This window comes from Astyanax mexicanus, chromosome 16 (assembly GCF_023375975.1).
Source record: "Astyanax mexicanus isolate ESR-SI-001 chromosome 16, AstMex3_surface, whole genome shotgun sequence".
Taxonomy (NCBI): domain Eukaryota; kingdom Metazoa; phylum Chordata; class Actinopteri; order Characiformes; family Acestrorhamphidae; genus Astyanax; species Astyanax mexicanus.
In genome coordinates, this window is record NC_064423.1 from 5,251,452 (window position 1) to 5,266,972 (window position 15,521).

Sequence of the window (15,521 nt, forward strand, 5' to 3'; positions counted from 1 at the left end):
ATAGCATTCTACAATACAGAGCTTTCAGCCGATGCTCCCAACAGCTTACAAATCACTATTTTTACACCATTAACAAACTCAAAGAATCTCCACACTTCATTTGGTAGGCACTGAGAGCTTTAAAAGTGCACAGACAGATTAAAATCTAAAGGTTCAGATCGGATTTTCCAATACAGAACACATTTTTATGGACAAGCTGACAAGTTTTTATTACTGTCACACAGACTTACTTCGAACTGTGAGTGTAGTCTTCGAAATAGTTTAATGAAAACTGTTTCAGGACTGAAGCTGAAACTCAAAACAGCAGGTGCCAGAGGGACCTCAGATCACGGTCCGGACCACAGGACAAAGGTTTCAGCTGATCCAGACCAAGACCAAGACCCACACCTGCCATTATGGTTTGGACCAAACTAGAAAGTCAAAAAGTCCAGGTACCAACAAGGTAGGTGTAAACTCACAAACTAACCCAAGATTTTAGTTTTTTAGCAATTTTATCTTTTGTGTTAAATTGTTTACATTCTCTTTTTGATTACTTTTTTTATGTTTCTCTCTTTTTATTTTAACCTTCTAAAAAGCTAAGCACCACCTAAAAAAAGGACGTCCTTGAAGATTTCACATTAGTTTAGCTATAAAAAATGTAAATGTGAATTAAACATGACAATCACTTTTTCAATTCAATTTAAACTCGATGAATTCAAATAAATTAATGTAAAAAAAATCTGAAAGATGTTGACTGACGTCATTTTTAATCTTTATTTGATGATTTTCTTTGCTTTCTTTTTAATATTTATAAGCTATGTATTTTTTCTCTGTAATTTTTACCTGATTACATACTTTTTTGTGTGTGTTTTTATCTCTTTTAATCCCTGTTATTATAAATGCTCGGCTGCACTGAAGATCAGAGTCACCCTCGATGTTCCTCTGATTTATAAAGTTGCGGTTCAAAGGGATCTATTCCAGATCACAGATCTCTTTCTTCTTCTCCACAGAGTTCAGGTTCAAAGCCGTGTTTTCAGATATAATCCGAGGTTCCCGGTTCACACTTTACTCCCAAATTTCACATTTGCTACTATTTTTAATGTGTGGCGCTTCATCACACCTGCCGTGAGGCGAGCTGGTTTACCTTGGAGTTGTTGGAGGTAAACCACGCGCTGCTGACTAGAAAGACCCCGCTCTCGGAGCTCCTGCCTCCACGGATCCAGGCAAACACTCTCCACATTGCTCAAGAGACTGACACCATGTCAGGACATTTCTCACCCCTGTACTGATTCAACACTGGCAGACTTTCTGTCATAAGCTAATGCTTTAGACCAAGTCTGTGAAAAGTAAGCTCAGCCTCGCCTCAAAGCTCCAGCGGACACAAGACTAACACTTCTCTGAAAAACTTTCAAATTCCATGTTATCCCTGTCACACAGGCTTGGAGAGAAGGGTGCAGAAGGTTTCAGATACATAACAAAATGTATATATAAAGACTTTATATATATAAAAATACTGCATATTATTTAAACTTGGATAAAATCATTAGTATTATACAGTTTATGATCGCATATAATGGTTTTCTTCTTGCTGCTCTTCCATTAAGGCCAAATGATTTGTATAATACACAAATTATAGCTGTAATGTGGACAGATTCTCCTGATCCACCTGAGCTGGGGATCTCTGCAGCTCCTCCAGAGTGACCATGGGCCTCTTGGCTGCTTCTCTGACCAGTGTTTTCTATGCTGGATCTGTCAGTTTGGGTGGACCATGGCCGTGTCTTGGTAGATTTGTAGAAACAGCATTTTTGGATGATGGATTGATGAACAGTGCTTCTTGGGATGTTTAAAGCTTGGGATATGTTTTTATAACATAATCCTGCTTTAAACATCTTCTTCACAACTTTATCTCTGACCTGTCTTGTGAGTTCCTTCTTGGTCGCCATGATGCTCTTTGTTCACTAGTGTTCTCTAACAAACCACAGAGGTCTTCACAGACTAAATTACATACAGCTGGATTAGCTCTATTAACTAATTAAGTGACTTCTAAAGATAATTGAACTGGATTTTGTTTAGGGGTTTTAGAGTAAAGGGGGCTGAATACTTTTGCACAAGCCATCAAACCAAGCTGAACTGCTTGAATTGTTGCAACAGGAGTGGCATAAAGTTATCCAAAAGCAGTGTGTAAGACTGGTGAAGGAGTATATGATACCAAGATGCATGAAAACTGTGATTAAATATCAGGGTTATTCCACCAAATATTGATTTCTAAACTCTTAAAACTTTATGAATATGAACTTGTTGTTTTCTTTGCATTATTTGAGGTCTGGAAGCTCTGCGTCTTTTTGTTACTTCAGCCATGTCTCATTTTCTTCAAATAAATGCTCTAAACGGCTCTAATTGTCTGTAGTTTTTAAAGAATAAACCAATAATGTTCATTTTACTCAAACATTTACCAATAAATAGCAAAATCAGAGAATCTGATTCAGAAACTGAGGTGGTATCTTATTATTTTTCATAGCTGTATGTTTTATTTATATGTAAAAAAAACACAGCATGAGACAGACACTGTTGCTTTTAGTCTAAACGAACATCAGGATTCAGTACATTTCACTCAAACTGAATAAAGGAGTGTTAAAGGGCAGGGCACAGCCCACACTCCCCAGATTCCACTGCAATCAAATTACAGACATGTTTACATCTTCAACAACAAGCCAATGGTAAATTAATTTAGTATAAAAGTTTCTTTTTTTAAATAGCACATGCCTTAATTTCCTGCAATAAAAAGCAATTTAACAGGGAAGTATGATAAGGAATAATTTCTTAATGAGAAGAGAGAACAAAAAGCATGACATCTTACTTTATTGTTTAATAACCTTGTCTTCTTATTGCTACTACAATGCCTGACAAATCATCTACAGAGTGAGTAAATAAATGTCTTTCAGACGCTTGTGCCGACCAATATCACACAGTATCCTCTACCCACCCAGAGACAGCACTGTTCTTCAATTGCGCTCAATTGTCTCAGACTCCGGCTGCTGATGGCAAAGCAGCGTGACCTGTGGTCGTCAGTCCATAGGGACATCATAGATTGAACATAATTTTTACATGCATACACAAATTTAAAAGATAATTTTATACTACAGTTATAGACAAACTACAATATTACATTTTGAAACCACTCTCAGATGCTTTCTCTTAATCTTCATAACAAACTACAGCTTTGGAAAAAAATAAGAGACACCTTCAGTTTCTGAATCAGTTTCTCTGATTTTGCTACTTATAGGTTTATGTTTGAGTAAAATGAACATTGTTGTTTTATTCTATAAACTACAAACAACATTTAACCAAATAGAAATAGTCATTTGGAGCACTTATTTGCAGAAAATGAGAAATGGCTGAAATAACAAAAAAGATGCAGAGCTTTCAGACCTCAAATAACACGAAGAAAACAAGTTCATATTCATAAAGTTTTAAAGGTTCAGAAATCAATATTTTGTGGAATAACCACCAGTTTCCATGCATCTTGGCATCAGGTTCTCCTCCACCAGTCTTACACACTGCTTTTGGATAACTTTATGCTGCTTTACTCCTGGTGCAAAAATTCAAGCAGTTCAGCTTGGTTTGATGGCTTGTGATCATCCATCTTCCTCTTGATTATATTCCAAATAAGCTCACTTTTAAGTGGTTTCTTATTTTACTATAAATCTCTCTTAAAACATTAACAGACCTTTATACAAGACAAATACATTTTAACATTCTTTTACTCTTTCAAATAGAAGCAAACCAGGCAGGAACATCATTTACAATAAAATAATGTAAGCAAAATCAATAGAGACTGTTTTCTAAGAATCGGAATTCTCCATTATAGTAATTCAAATTTTTTGTAGATGGCTAATATGTCAACTATTTTCCCCAATTAGTTGGATTCCTTTTTTAGGTATGACTCCTGTTCCTAGCTTTCTTTAGAAACTATACAAACAGCTCAAAATACAATTTAAATGCCCAGATGACAACTTAATGTGAAATGTACACACTTCAGGACAGTGTTTTATCCTCTGGTAGACAACAGAACAGGGGCTTTAGTTGCAGTTCACAGGTCTTTCAAAGGGTTCAGGTCTGGAGATTGACCGTCAACTTTTTTGAATGTCAGTCAGCAACCGCAGGCCGCAGAGGACATCAAGAGACTTATATACAAAGAATGGCAAATGGCAGCTGGGGTGAAGTGCACGGAAAGAACAGTTCAAAACAATCTCTTAACAGGCTAGGCTTACTAGAAAAGGAACTTCCTCAATGAGAAGCACAGAAGAGCCAGGCTGAAGTTCGCAAAAGATCATAAGAATTGGACTATAGAGGACTGGAGTAAGATCATCTTCTCTAATGAGTCCAACTTTACCTTTGCTCAAAGCCTGGCCATTAAAGGTTTGTACCAATCTGGGGATGATGCTTCAGCAAGGCATGCATGAATCAAGCCTCATATTAGATTATCCTGGAAAAAACATGCTTCCTTCTGCTTTAGCAATGTTCCCCAACTTTAAAGACTGTAGGACCACCAGATCAAGACAGTGTCATGGCAACCCCAATCACCAGCCCTGAAACCCATTGAAAACCTCTGGAATACAAGCAAGAGGAAGAAAGATGGTCACAAGTAGAGGCCGACCGATCGATCGGCCAGCCGATTTAATCGGCCGATTTTTGTTATTTTTTTATCAATCGGCATCGGCCGATTTTCTTATTTGGCCGCGCCGATTTTAATCCGGCACATCTGCGGGCAGCTACTTGGAACGCAGCGCAAGGTTTCAAGAGTGAGCAAGACTTTCAACGGGTAAGGCATCCATTTTTACAATCCAGTGTCCCAAAGTCTATATTTTCTCTCATGATTAGTAATCTGTGATGTTGCTTCATTTACTGAAAAAGAATAGAATTTCAACTGCATCGGTGTTGTAGCATTTCTCTCCAAACGAAACTATGCTTAGCGTTGATGGCAGGAGTGCATTTGGAATGCGCCCTGACTATGCAAGGCAAGCCCTATCTATAAGCTCTAGTATAAAATAACTGACGTCTCTTCTTCAGAAACGAAAATCTAAGTAAATAAAATCAAATTAACACTTGATATTTTCAGTATTTAAATTATTTTTAGACGAAATGAAAAAGGGCAGGACTAAAACTGTTTAAGGATATTTGCAGCATCAGTTGCGCTGAAATAATAATTACTGGTTAGTCAGGATTATTAGAGGACTGTACTTCTCCTTATATAAATAAGCTTTATTGTAAACGAATTAATAAAACAAATAGTTTCTAAAATAATGGAGTTAAAATAAAACATCTCTTTTTCCTTCACTACAAACAGACATTAAATCATGCCGCCTCCTGCTGTTCTGCTGTAAAACTCACCCGTTTAAAGCGGTTTGCGCTGTTAGATATTAAATGAAACGATGAGCAGAATTTTCTGTTTTGTCGGGTTCTACTTTAGAACCCCCTCCAGACTTTTCTGATAAAAGCTCATTTTATCCTGAACCTATAAAGTCCGCGCTCTTCAGCTTTCTCAACTCATTTTCCGCTCACGCACCGAACCTCCAGTACAGCTGATGAGACGCGTTTCTCTGGCTAAGGAGCTCATTTGAAGAAGAAAAAAAAAACAGATAAAGCTATATTTAAATTACAGCACCTGTCTGTTTTTGCATTATTTATCATTTTATTCTTAATTTAAACGTCACCCATTTTTGTAAAATAATAGCTGCAGCCCTAATGTGAACATTTTATAACATTGTCCTCCCATGTCCATTCGTTTTCAACTGCATGGAGTTGAAGAAGAAATGAGCTTTGCCGTTTTGGAGTAACTATCTAAAGTTGTCACATTATGGAAGTCTTCTTGCACTCTGTTAAACATATTAAAATGAATAATTAATAGACTAACAGACTGCAACAAGTCATACATTTGTTAATTAGTAGGCCCCTACAGTAAATTTTATATAATAGCCAACATAATATTTCTACTATAAACATGAATATATAGTGTATATAGAACATATGTTATATAATGAATAAAATAAAATGTTATGGATAATACAATCTAAATAAAATTAATATTTTTTTTATTAACATATAGTGATATAGTAACATTAAAGTCACTATAAAATGCTAACCTTATTTTCAATAAATTGTGTGAAGTTTACAACTGTTGTGCCTCCTCTTACTAGTATGATTTTAAGCATGCCAAATAAATATAATACGATAGCATATCGGCCCTAAAAATCGGCAGGTCACATCGGCCATCGGCTGACTCTGGCCACTAATGATCGGTATCGGCATCGGCCTTAGAAAAACCCATATCGGTCGGTCTCTAGTCACAAGCCATCAAACAAAGCTGAACTTCTTGTATTTCTGCACCAGAAGTGGCATGAGGTCACCCAAAAGCATTGTGTAAGACTGGTGGAGAACATGCCCAGACATGAAAGCTGTGATACAAAATCTGGGTTATTCTACAAATTATTGATTCTGAACTCTTCCTTAGATAAAACTTTAGTGTTAATGTTGTTTCTATAAGATTTTGAATACAATTTTTTGCATTTTGCATTATTAGTAGTTTATAGAATAAAGCCACAATGTTCAGTTTACTCAAACATATACCTATAAATAGCAAAATCAGAGAACCTGATTATTTTGAATATTTTTATCAGGGCTGTATTTGGCTAAAACTCGCCATTAATGTGTAGCATTGACTCGTAGCCACATAACATGTTACAGTCCATCCTTGCGTTAGCCAAAGTGGCTAACTGAGCCCAGACACGATGCCCTGATTCTATATGGCGACAAGACAAAATGCTCATAATAAAGGCGAGAAGTGAACCAACGAACCACGTGCGCTTCACAACAACGTTCTATATAATTAAACGATACGGGGACGAGTGCCTGGCGAGACATCATTAACGTTTAAACGACAACAACGACGGTAAAACATGAGTTTGACAGGTCGGAGCAGCTCAGCCACGGTGTTACTTAACCTAACGTTACCATAGCCTAGCTTAGGTTAGCTTTAGCTAGCAGACAGGCTAAAGCTAGACCCAGTGGATGAGTGGGTTTAACGGGGAGAGAGGCAGAGAGCTGCCTGGGTATGGAGGGGGATTAACGGGACTGAGTGGACTCAGAGTCACGGGCTGTTTAAACCGAACCAGAACAGCTAAATTCTTTAAGACAGAATTAAGACTGCTAACTAAAGTAGCTAACCTATTTTAGCTAGAGTTATTCATCTCAGCTAGTTTGATAGCAGTAGAAAGTGGTAGTAATATATTACAATCTATAGATGATAGATTCTGGAAGACCCAGGGAACAACACAAAATAAACACAGCTTTATCCACAGTGTAGTACAGCCAGCTCATACTGAAACTGACACACACACACACACACACACACACACACACACACACACACACACACACACACACACACACACATGTGCGTGGTTGTATTATAGATAGTTTTGTAAGTTAGCTAGCTACCATACCCATTCCTAAAACCTTAAAACAGCCTATACTGCTAATTATTTAATCTAGGTTAGTTAGCTAGGTTGTCTAATAAGCCCAGCTAGTTATTTAGCGGCATAGCTAGCTAGCTAGCTATAATGGATCGAAACAATCGATTTGGGGTTATATCGTAATCAATACACAGGCAGTGACTGGTATAAAATGCTGGAGGACCAGGGAGACGTCAATACGAAAACATAAACACAGTTTTAGCGCAGTTGTAGTAGCTACCATTTATACTGGGACTGGCTGACACACACACATACACAGACTTCACAGCTAGCAAACAAACCTAAACTAGCAAATAATCACATTAGTCAGTTAGCTACCAGCGTAGCCAGCTATAATCAATCAATATCGTATATCTGGGGTTATATCGTAATCAATACACAGGCAGTGACTGATGTAAGATGTTGGAGGACACGTGGAACCTCGATACAACACAATAAACACAGTTTTAGCCCAGCTGTAGTACAGCTCATTCTGGAACTAACATATGCTACACACACACTATGATAACTAACTGCCCAACCAACCTTATAATCCCTGCTAGTTAGTTACGATAACTATAATCAATCAACACAATCTTTTAGGGGCAATATCGTGATCCAGACATAGGCAGTGAATGGTGTAAAATGCTGGAGGACCAGGGGAACGTCAATACGACAACATAAACACAGTTTTAGCCCACACTGTGGTACAGCTCATACTGGAAGTGACACACATACGATAGCTAGCCAACCAACCCAATAATAATCGCAGCTAGTCATTTAGCTAATCAATTAATCGATAGAGTATATCTGGGGTAATATAGTAATCGACACACAGACAGTGAATGGTTTAAGATGCTGAGGAGCCTCGATTCAACAGCATAAACACAGTTTTAGCCCACACTGTGGTACAGCTCATACTGGAAGTGACACACATACGACAGCTAGCCAACCAACCCAATAATAATCGCAGCTAGTCATTTAGCTAATCAATAGATCAATAGTAATCGATAGAGTATATCTGGGGTAATATAGTAATCGACACACAGACAGTGAATGGTTTAAGATGCTGAGGAGCCTCGATTCAACAGCATAAACACAGTTTTAGCAAAGACGTAGTACAGCTCACACTGAAACTTACACACACACACAAAGACACACACATTTAACAGCTAGCAAACCAACCCAATAATAATCCGAGCTACTCATTTAGCTAGTCAGTTAGCTCATCAATTAGTTAATACAGTAGATTTGGGGTAAAATAGTAATCGACACACAGTAAGTGAAAGATGCTGGAGGACCAGGGGAACGTCAATACGACACCATAAACACAGTTTTAGCCAAGATGTGGAACAGCTCATACTGGAACTGACACACACACACAAATTTGATAGCTATCCAACCAGCACAGTAATAATCCCAGATATTCATTTAGCTAATCAGTTATCTTAATAAATCAATCAATAGAGCATATCTGGGGTAATACAGTAATCAGAAAGTGGATGGTGTAGGATGTTGGAGCACCAGGGGAACGTCAATACAACATCAAAAACACCGTTTTAACCAATATGTGGAGCAGCTCATTCTGAAACTGACTGTGTTACACCCTACCCAGTCCTGAAACATTAAACTACCTTTAACTGATAATTAAGACAGGTTGTCTATTTACTAATCCTAGTTTGTTAGCTAGGTTAGCTAGTATCGTTACTAGCTAGGGTAGAAATAACCAATCAATAGAGTAACGTTAACGTTAGCTCGATCTGGGCTAATATCGTGATTGATAACTTACACAAGCAGTTACTGGTGTATCTATTTAAAATGCTAATTAACTACATACAAGGACTAACACATATTTAATAACTAGCTAGTTAGCAAGGTTAGCAAGGTTAGCTAACCTAACTAGCTAAACCTAACCAACCTAGCTAAGCTAGTTAGCTACCCATAATCAATCAATACAGTCGATCTTAGTAACGTTAATTGATACACACGCAGAGTGTGAGACTGGTGGAGGACTGGTAAACACAGGATTAGCCCAATTAACTGTTACAGCAGTACAGCTCAAACTGGGACTGACACAAACCACACACACCACATACACATCCTCTTCCCTGACACATGCGCCCGCGTGCGGTGTGTGTGTGTGTGTACGTACCCAGAACCCCCGGACTGGAGATCAGCTCGGACTCATGGTGGAGCGGGGGGCCGCCGCGCTGAAGGAGAGGCCGGTCGTGGGGGGAGAACAGCGGCAGCTGAGGGGTCCGTGGTGTCCGCGCGGTCCGTGCTGAAGTTGCCCGGTAACGCCGTGATGACGGAGCGCGCGCACCCTGCGACTCCGACCGCCTCGAACTGGCTCGCGGACGCCTCCGGAGGAAGTGAGGCACGGGAAATGAGATCAGTGGCTAAGCGTGTGTGGCGCGAGGGGGAGCCGCGCTGTGTGTAGTGTTAGTATTTTAGTGAAGAGAGGAGAGTAAAGGTATAATGGTAATATTAGATATTAGGACATTTATTTCAGAAGTGCTCATATATAATATTCTGCAGCGCGAGCTGTCCAGGTATAATGAGCTCATCTGGAAGCCCCTGTCGCAAGCCATGACTGAATCAGTTGTTGGAAGTCACGTGGGTTTACTATGAGTAACGTCACCAAAGCGCCATGTTTAAGGTAACGTTATAGTTACAGACCGAGGCCTATTACTATTTTGTACCCATAGCTCTTGTTTTTTGTCTAATCTTTTCCCCTTGGAAAATAATTACAAAGAAAAAGCTGAAATCCTATTCCTTAAAATTGGGACCACCCTTCATGCTTTTGCCAAGGTTTTGATATTTCCCAATGAACCATAAATAACACTGTTTCATTACCAGGCTACTACCAGTGGTCCACAGGTGAGCCTGCAGGACTGATGTGATGACAGTGAAGCGCCAGAAACAAAAAATAAGAAGTAAATGCACATATGATAGTAGTGCTGTGCGATATGACGATAAATATTGTGGGACGATAGAAAAGTGTCTATCGCTCTACTTACCTTCTATCTTCCCTATCATTTCTACAGTAATTTCATCAATTATTCATGCAAATATATAAAGTAGGCTACGATGAAATGTATTGGTGTGGTCACTTTGCATAAACTTGGTTTATATAAGTGATAATTAAGAAATCATCGCAAAAAAAGCTTCATAATGGGGTTTTGCGACGCTGCTTTACATTATTTGATGGACGCATTGTTCTTTTTAAAAAATTAGCTACTGCATCCAACTCATCTGTTTTCATTTGATACATACTGTATATATATTGCTGCACTAAAAGGTAGTAATTATCATTTGTGAAAGTTGGGTTTAATGTCACTTTGAAATAAAGTTGGAAAAAAGTAAGCAATGATATTAATTTGTCATATTCTTCGAAGAATAACTGAAAACATACTTAAATGTGGTATTTCAGTAATTTAGTTCAAAATGTGTGATACATCTATATAATGTATGCACATTTTGCACTGAATTACTGAAATAACTGAACTTTTCAAATATATTCTAAACATTTTGTGATCCACTAGTATAATTAAACCACTTAACTGTTTGCAAAGTTTACGTTTTTGACAAAGTTAAAACATGGCAGTTGTTTTTAAACAGAAAAATAACCAAATACAATATTAACACTAAAACTCCACTTATAAATGACAATGACTCTGGATGGACAGAATGCAGAAATTGGTATGTTTTTGGTGTTGTGTTCTGTAGCTTACTTGCTAAAAGCTAGCCTCCAGTACAGATACACAGAGTATCAGCCGGCTCAGTACAGCTGTTTTTAACTAACTAACTAACTAACCTACCAAGTATGAATACTTGTAGGTTAATTAACTAGATTACAATAACGTTAGTGTGGTCATGTTCCTGCTAAATGAGGCAAAAATCATACAGATTAGAAGATAAAGCTTTATGCCTGTGCACACAAGTGAGACTTTTTGAAGCACGGCTTGCAGACTTCTATATGCAGGTACTGTGGCTTTAGCTTCGGCTTTGACATGAACAGAGAACATGGTAATCAGTCCTTAACAGTGTTGGGCACGTTACTTTGAAAAAGTAATTAGTTATAGTTACTCGTTACTTCTCCAAAAAAGTAACTGAGTTACTAACGGAGTTACTCCACTATAAAAGTAACTAGTTACCAGTAAAAGTAACTATTGCATTACTTTTATTATTCGCCCTCAAAAAAAAAGGAAATCAATTATGTAATAACTATTATTATTAGAAAAATAACAAACAAAAATATAATCTAACGAATTTCAAAAAAAAAAAAAAAAACGAAATTCTCCACACAAGCAAAGAAAATTACTAAAACTTGTAATACTGAAAAAAACGGAAAAAACGAAAAAACGCATCTGGGGATGAAATTCAAAGGAAATATGTATATATAAACAAAAAAAAATAATGGACAAAAACAACAATCTAATGACCGTTAAAATGGTATTAATATAACAGCTTCACCAAAAGAGAATAGAGCTTAGATCGGGCCCAAAAAATCCGACCCGACCCAGCCCGTGCACGTTCTGCCCGAGCCCGACCAAACCCGAACCATAAACTGTCTGTTTTCGGGCTGATTGAATGAGCAAAATATGATCAGAATTATGTTTATTAACACTGTAACATAGAAGCATAGATCTATTATTTAATTAACATGATTTTTAAGAACAGCTACACACAGTGCTACAAGTCAAACGCGGAGGCGTTCACGTGCGCCCAGAGCTACGTGATTACATTTTTAATTTTTATTATAGTTTAATTTTATTTTGTTTTACTTTTTTCTGTTCAGTAAATTTTAATTTGTTTTTAAGGTGGGCTTGCTAGTTTTTATTATTCACACATCTCATCAGAGAGATCAATCTAATAAACGTGAGAGAGAGAGAGAGAGAGAAAGAGAGATTTCTGGTATGAGCTACTCACAGGTAAATGTTCTCACATACTGTATCTCCTGTTTCTCTTTCATCTGCCTGGAGCGGATATTGTAATCCCATACATAATTCTGCAGTTTCAGTGTTTTCTGTCGTATTTTGCGGCTAGCGCGAGCGCTTTACACAAGAAGAAAATTAACGGACCACGAGGTGCCGCACGCTCGGCACAACACCGCCCGCTGTACAACAGCGCTTATAAATAAATTAAACACGAAAATGAGGGTATTCTATCAGTAATTTCAGTTCGTTTTAGTTAGTTTTATAAACACAAAATACAGTTCGAGGTAGCTTTTTCCTTTTAATTACCGTTTTTATTAGATTCAGTTAACACAAATGTTTTTTTCACTTTCAGTTTTCGGTATTTCGTTTGCTTTAGTGAACAATGATAATTGGTTACTTAGTAACATTGTGATTATCACACCAGAGCTTTATATAAAATAAAAATAGGAGCCCGATTTCGGGTCGGTCCTCGGGTCAGGTCGGGTTCTGGCAGAAAATTTAAACTCTAAAAGAGAAAGCAGCAGCACCACAAAAACCGGAGCAGCTAAAAAGAGCTTAACGTCCTTAAATCGGAACTTGGCCTGTCCACGGCAATCACTGAATTGATTAGAGCACGCAAATAGTCACAATTTTGCCTCACTTCACCACGCCAAACCACCTACAGGCACAGCTGCCAGAAGCTCAAGTTCACCGGAAAAAGGAGGGGTTAACCAGGGCAAAGCGAAGTTAAAACAAAAAAAGTAACGTGCAGTAACGGGGTGTCGGAAATGGTAACGGCGTTATAGTTACAGTCAGAGTAATTAGTTACATTACTCGTTACTGAAAAAAGTAGCGGCGTTAGTAACGCCGTTAGTTTTAACGCCGTTACTCCCAACACTGGTCGTTAAGAGTCGTGTGTGTTCATTAGGCGTAATGTCGCACAGCATTTAAGGTTTAGCTCCTGTGAGCGGTACAGTAGATGCACTAAAACTTTTAATTTAAAGCAAATCTACTGAAGAAACAGAAGTAAAATGAGGAAATAGCTTCTCCAGATGAGCTGAGCGATGACACCAGCGATATTTTTGGATTAATTGGTCGTTGACATGTGATGTTCTATCAGTGTGGTTCTATTTGTGTTTAGCACCATGTCAGCCTTATTTTAGCTAAATCCGTTCCCTTTCCCTTATAATGGTGTGCTAATGTGGGCTGATTTTTTGTTTTGTTTTCTTAGCTAATACAAATGTTAACAATACATTTATGTGATGTTTTGGATTATCCAGGCTAGCACACACACTAAGACAGGACAGCAGAAACATATTAATGTGTCTCATTAAAACTGTATGCAGTCCACTTTCTGCTATATAAGGACTATATAAGATCAATGTATGTCAATGTTGATCAATGTTACATCACCTATCAGTGACCCATTTACAAAACAGTTGTTAAACTGGACTTGTTGACTAAATTCAGTGACCGTCTCACCTTGTGGCCATCTTTAAAGCAATAAATGAATGAGTTATTTTGTCCTGTATTTACCACAGAGACCCATCAATCACGTCATATTCGTAAAATACTGACCTCAATTGGAGATACCATGGTATTCGGTTATGTTTTATGCCAGGTTTGACTGCATGACATCAGTGTTGCTGGCCATAAGAGCAAGTTGTTAATTGTTTTATTAATTATTGCAAAAGGGAGAAATTTGCTGGAAGTTAGTAGGGAATTAGTGGGGTTGGGAAATAGATAGTAAATTCCAATATATGTTCAAAACTATTTTATTTTAGATTTATTTTCTATTTTTCTTAATTTTTTTTTTAACATAATTTAGCTAGGTCGATTGTCCCACCCCTTCAACTGCTAGTTGGCTGTATATCCTCTATCAATAGTGATGTCCCTTTAACACAATGAGGGTGAAGTCTAACACATGTGTCCTCCGACACATGTGAAGTCAGACTCCGCCTCTTATCAAATATTGCCAAATAGCATCACAGCACTAACACTCGGGGAGGAAAACGAAGCGACTCGGTTCTGATACATCAGCTCACAGACGCAGCCTTTTGCTGATCCGCATCACCCTACGAGTGATGAGGGGAAAGAGAGAGCGCCATCTACTGTACCCACCCAGAGAAAGCAAGGCCAATTTTGCTCTCTCAGGGCTCCAGCTGCTGATGGCAAGCTGCATGACCAGTATTCGTACCAGCGATCTAGTGGCAGCTCAAAGTGCCTGCACTTTAGACCACTGGATATCATGTCATAATATTTGCAACTTCCATGCAGGTTACCACCTGTGTGTGATTCATTACTAAAGAGAACATGCACGGGGCATCAACAGAGTACTGTCTTGTGCAAGGTGGGCTGTGGAAACATCGTAATTAAAGGAGCGGCATGACCATTTATTTCACCATCTTAAACCACATAATCCAGTAATTGATTTATTATTATTTGTATGAAGTTGTGAGGTGTTGTCTTATGAGTGATCTTGAACAATGGCCAGCTTGCTCACGGAAAAGCGATGTAAATTATGGATGGGATATTCCATTTCTGAAGATGGAAGATGTGTGAGAATTTACATTCCTAGATCCACAGTGTTACATGTATACCAGGAATAAGTCATAAGTCATTACATGCAGTTTATATCGTTTGGCTTTATATGACAATAGATAAAGTGGTGATGACCACATGAATGTCAGTATTTCTGTATTTTTTTGTCACTCACTGAATGTATGTATTTGTGAGCATCAGGTGAATTCCCATGTTAAGTATAGAATAGAATATCATGTGTCCAATATAAACAGGTAAATACTGCAATAAAACTGCATTTAAAGCCCTCAGTGAGCAGATGTTTGAACTTTTCTGATTCTGATTCTAACTGTTTCAGTGTGAAAGGGAGGAGGGGTAACATACTTATCAATCCAAAAGAAAAACAAGAGCCCTGTTCATTACTGCAGCTTCAGATGTTCTAATCCTGCTTCCAGTTCATTGTGCAGACAGAATTCCTCCTATTTATACAGGCCGGGCAGTTTGTTTTTATTTCGCCCAGTCTCAAAGAGGGAATGAATAGACTTCAAGCAGTGGCCCCACCAGCAAGCTGCTCAGTAAAGCCCAGACTGTG

The 15,521-nt window shown here is 38.1% G+C and overlaps 1 protein-coding gene across 2 annotated transcripts in view; it reads right to left on the reverse strand.

The window, feature by feature from the left end:
* atp13a3 (ATPase 13A3) overlaps positions 1-10,003 on the reverse strand; it is an 88,581-nt gene extending 78,578 nt beyond the window's left edge. For both annotated transcript variants that reach the window (XM_049465734.1, XM_049465733.1), the window contains exon 1: positions 9,643-10,003. The gene's annotated coding sequence lies outside the window, so the exon portion shown is untranslated. The remainder of the gene's footprint in view (positions 1-9,642) is intronic.
* Positions 10,004-15,521: the final 5,518 nt, after the last annotated feature.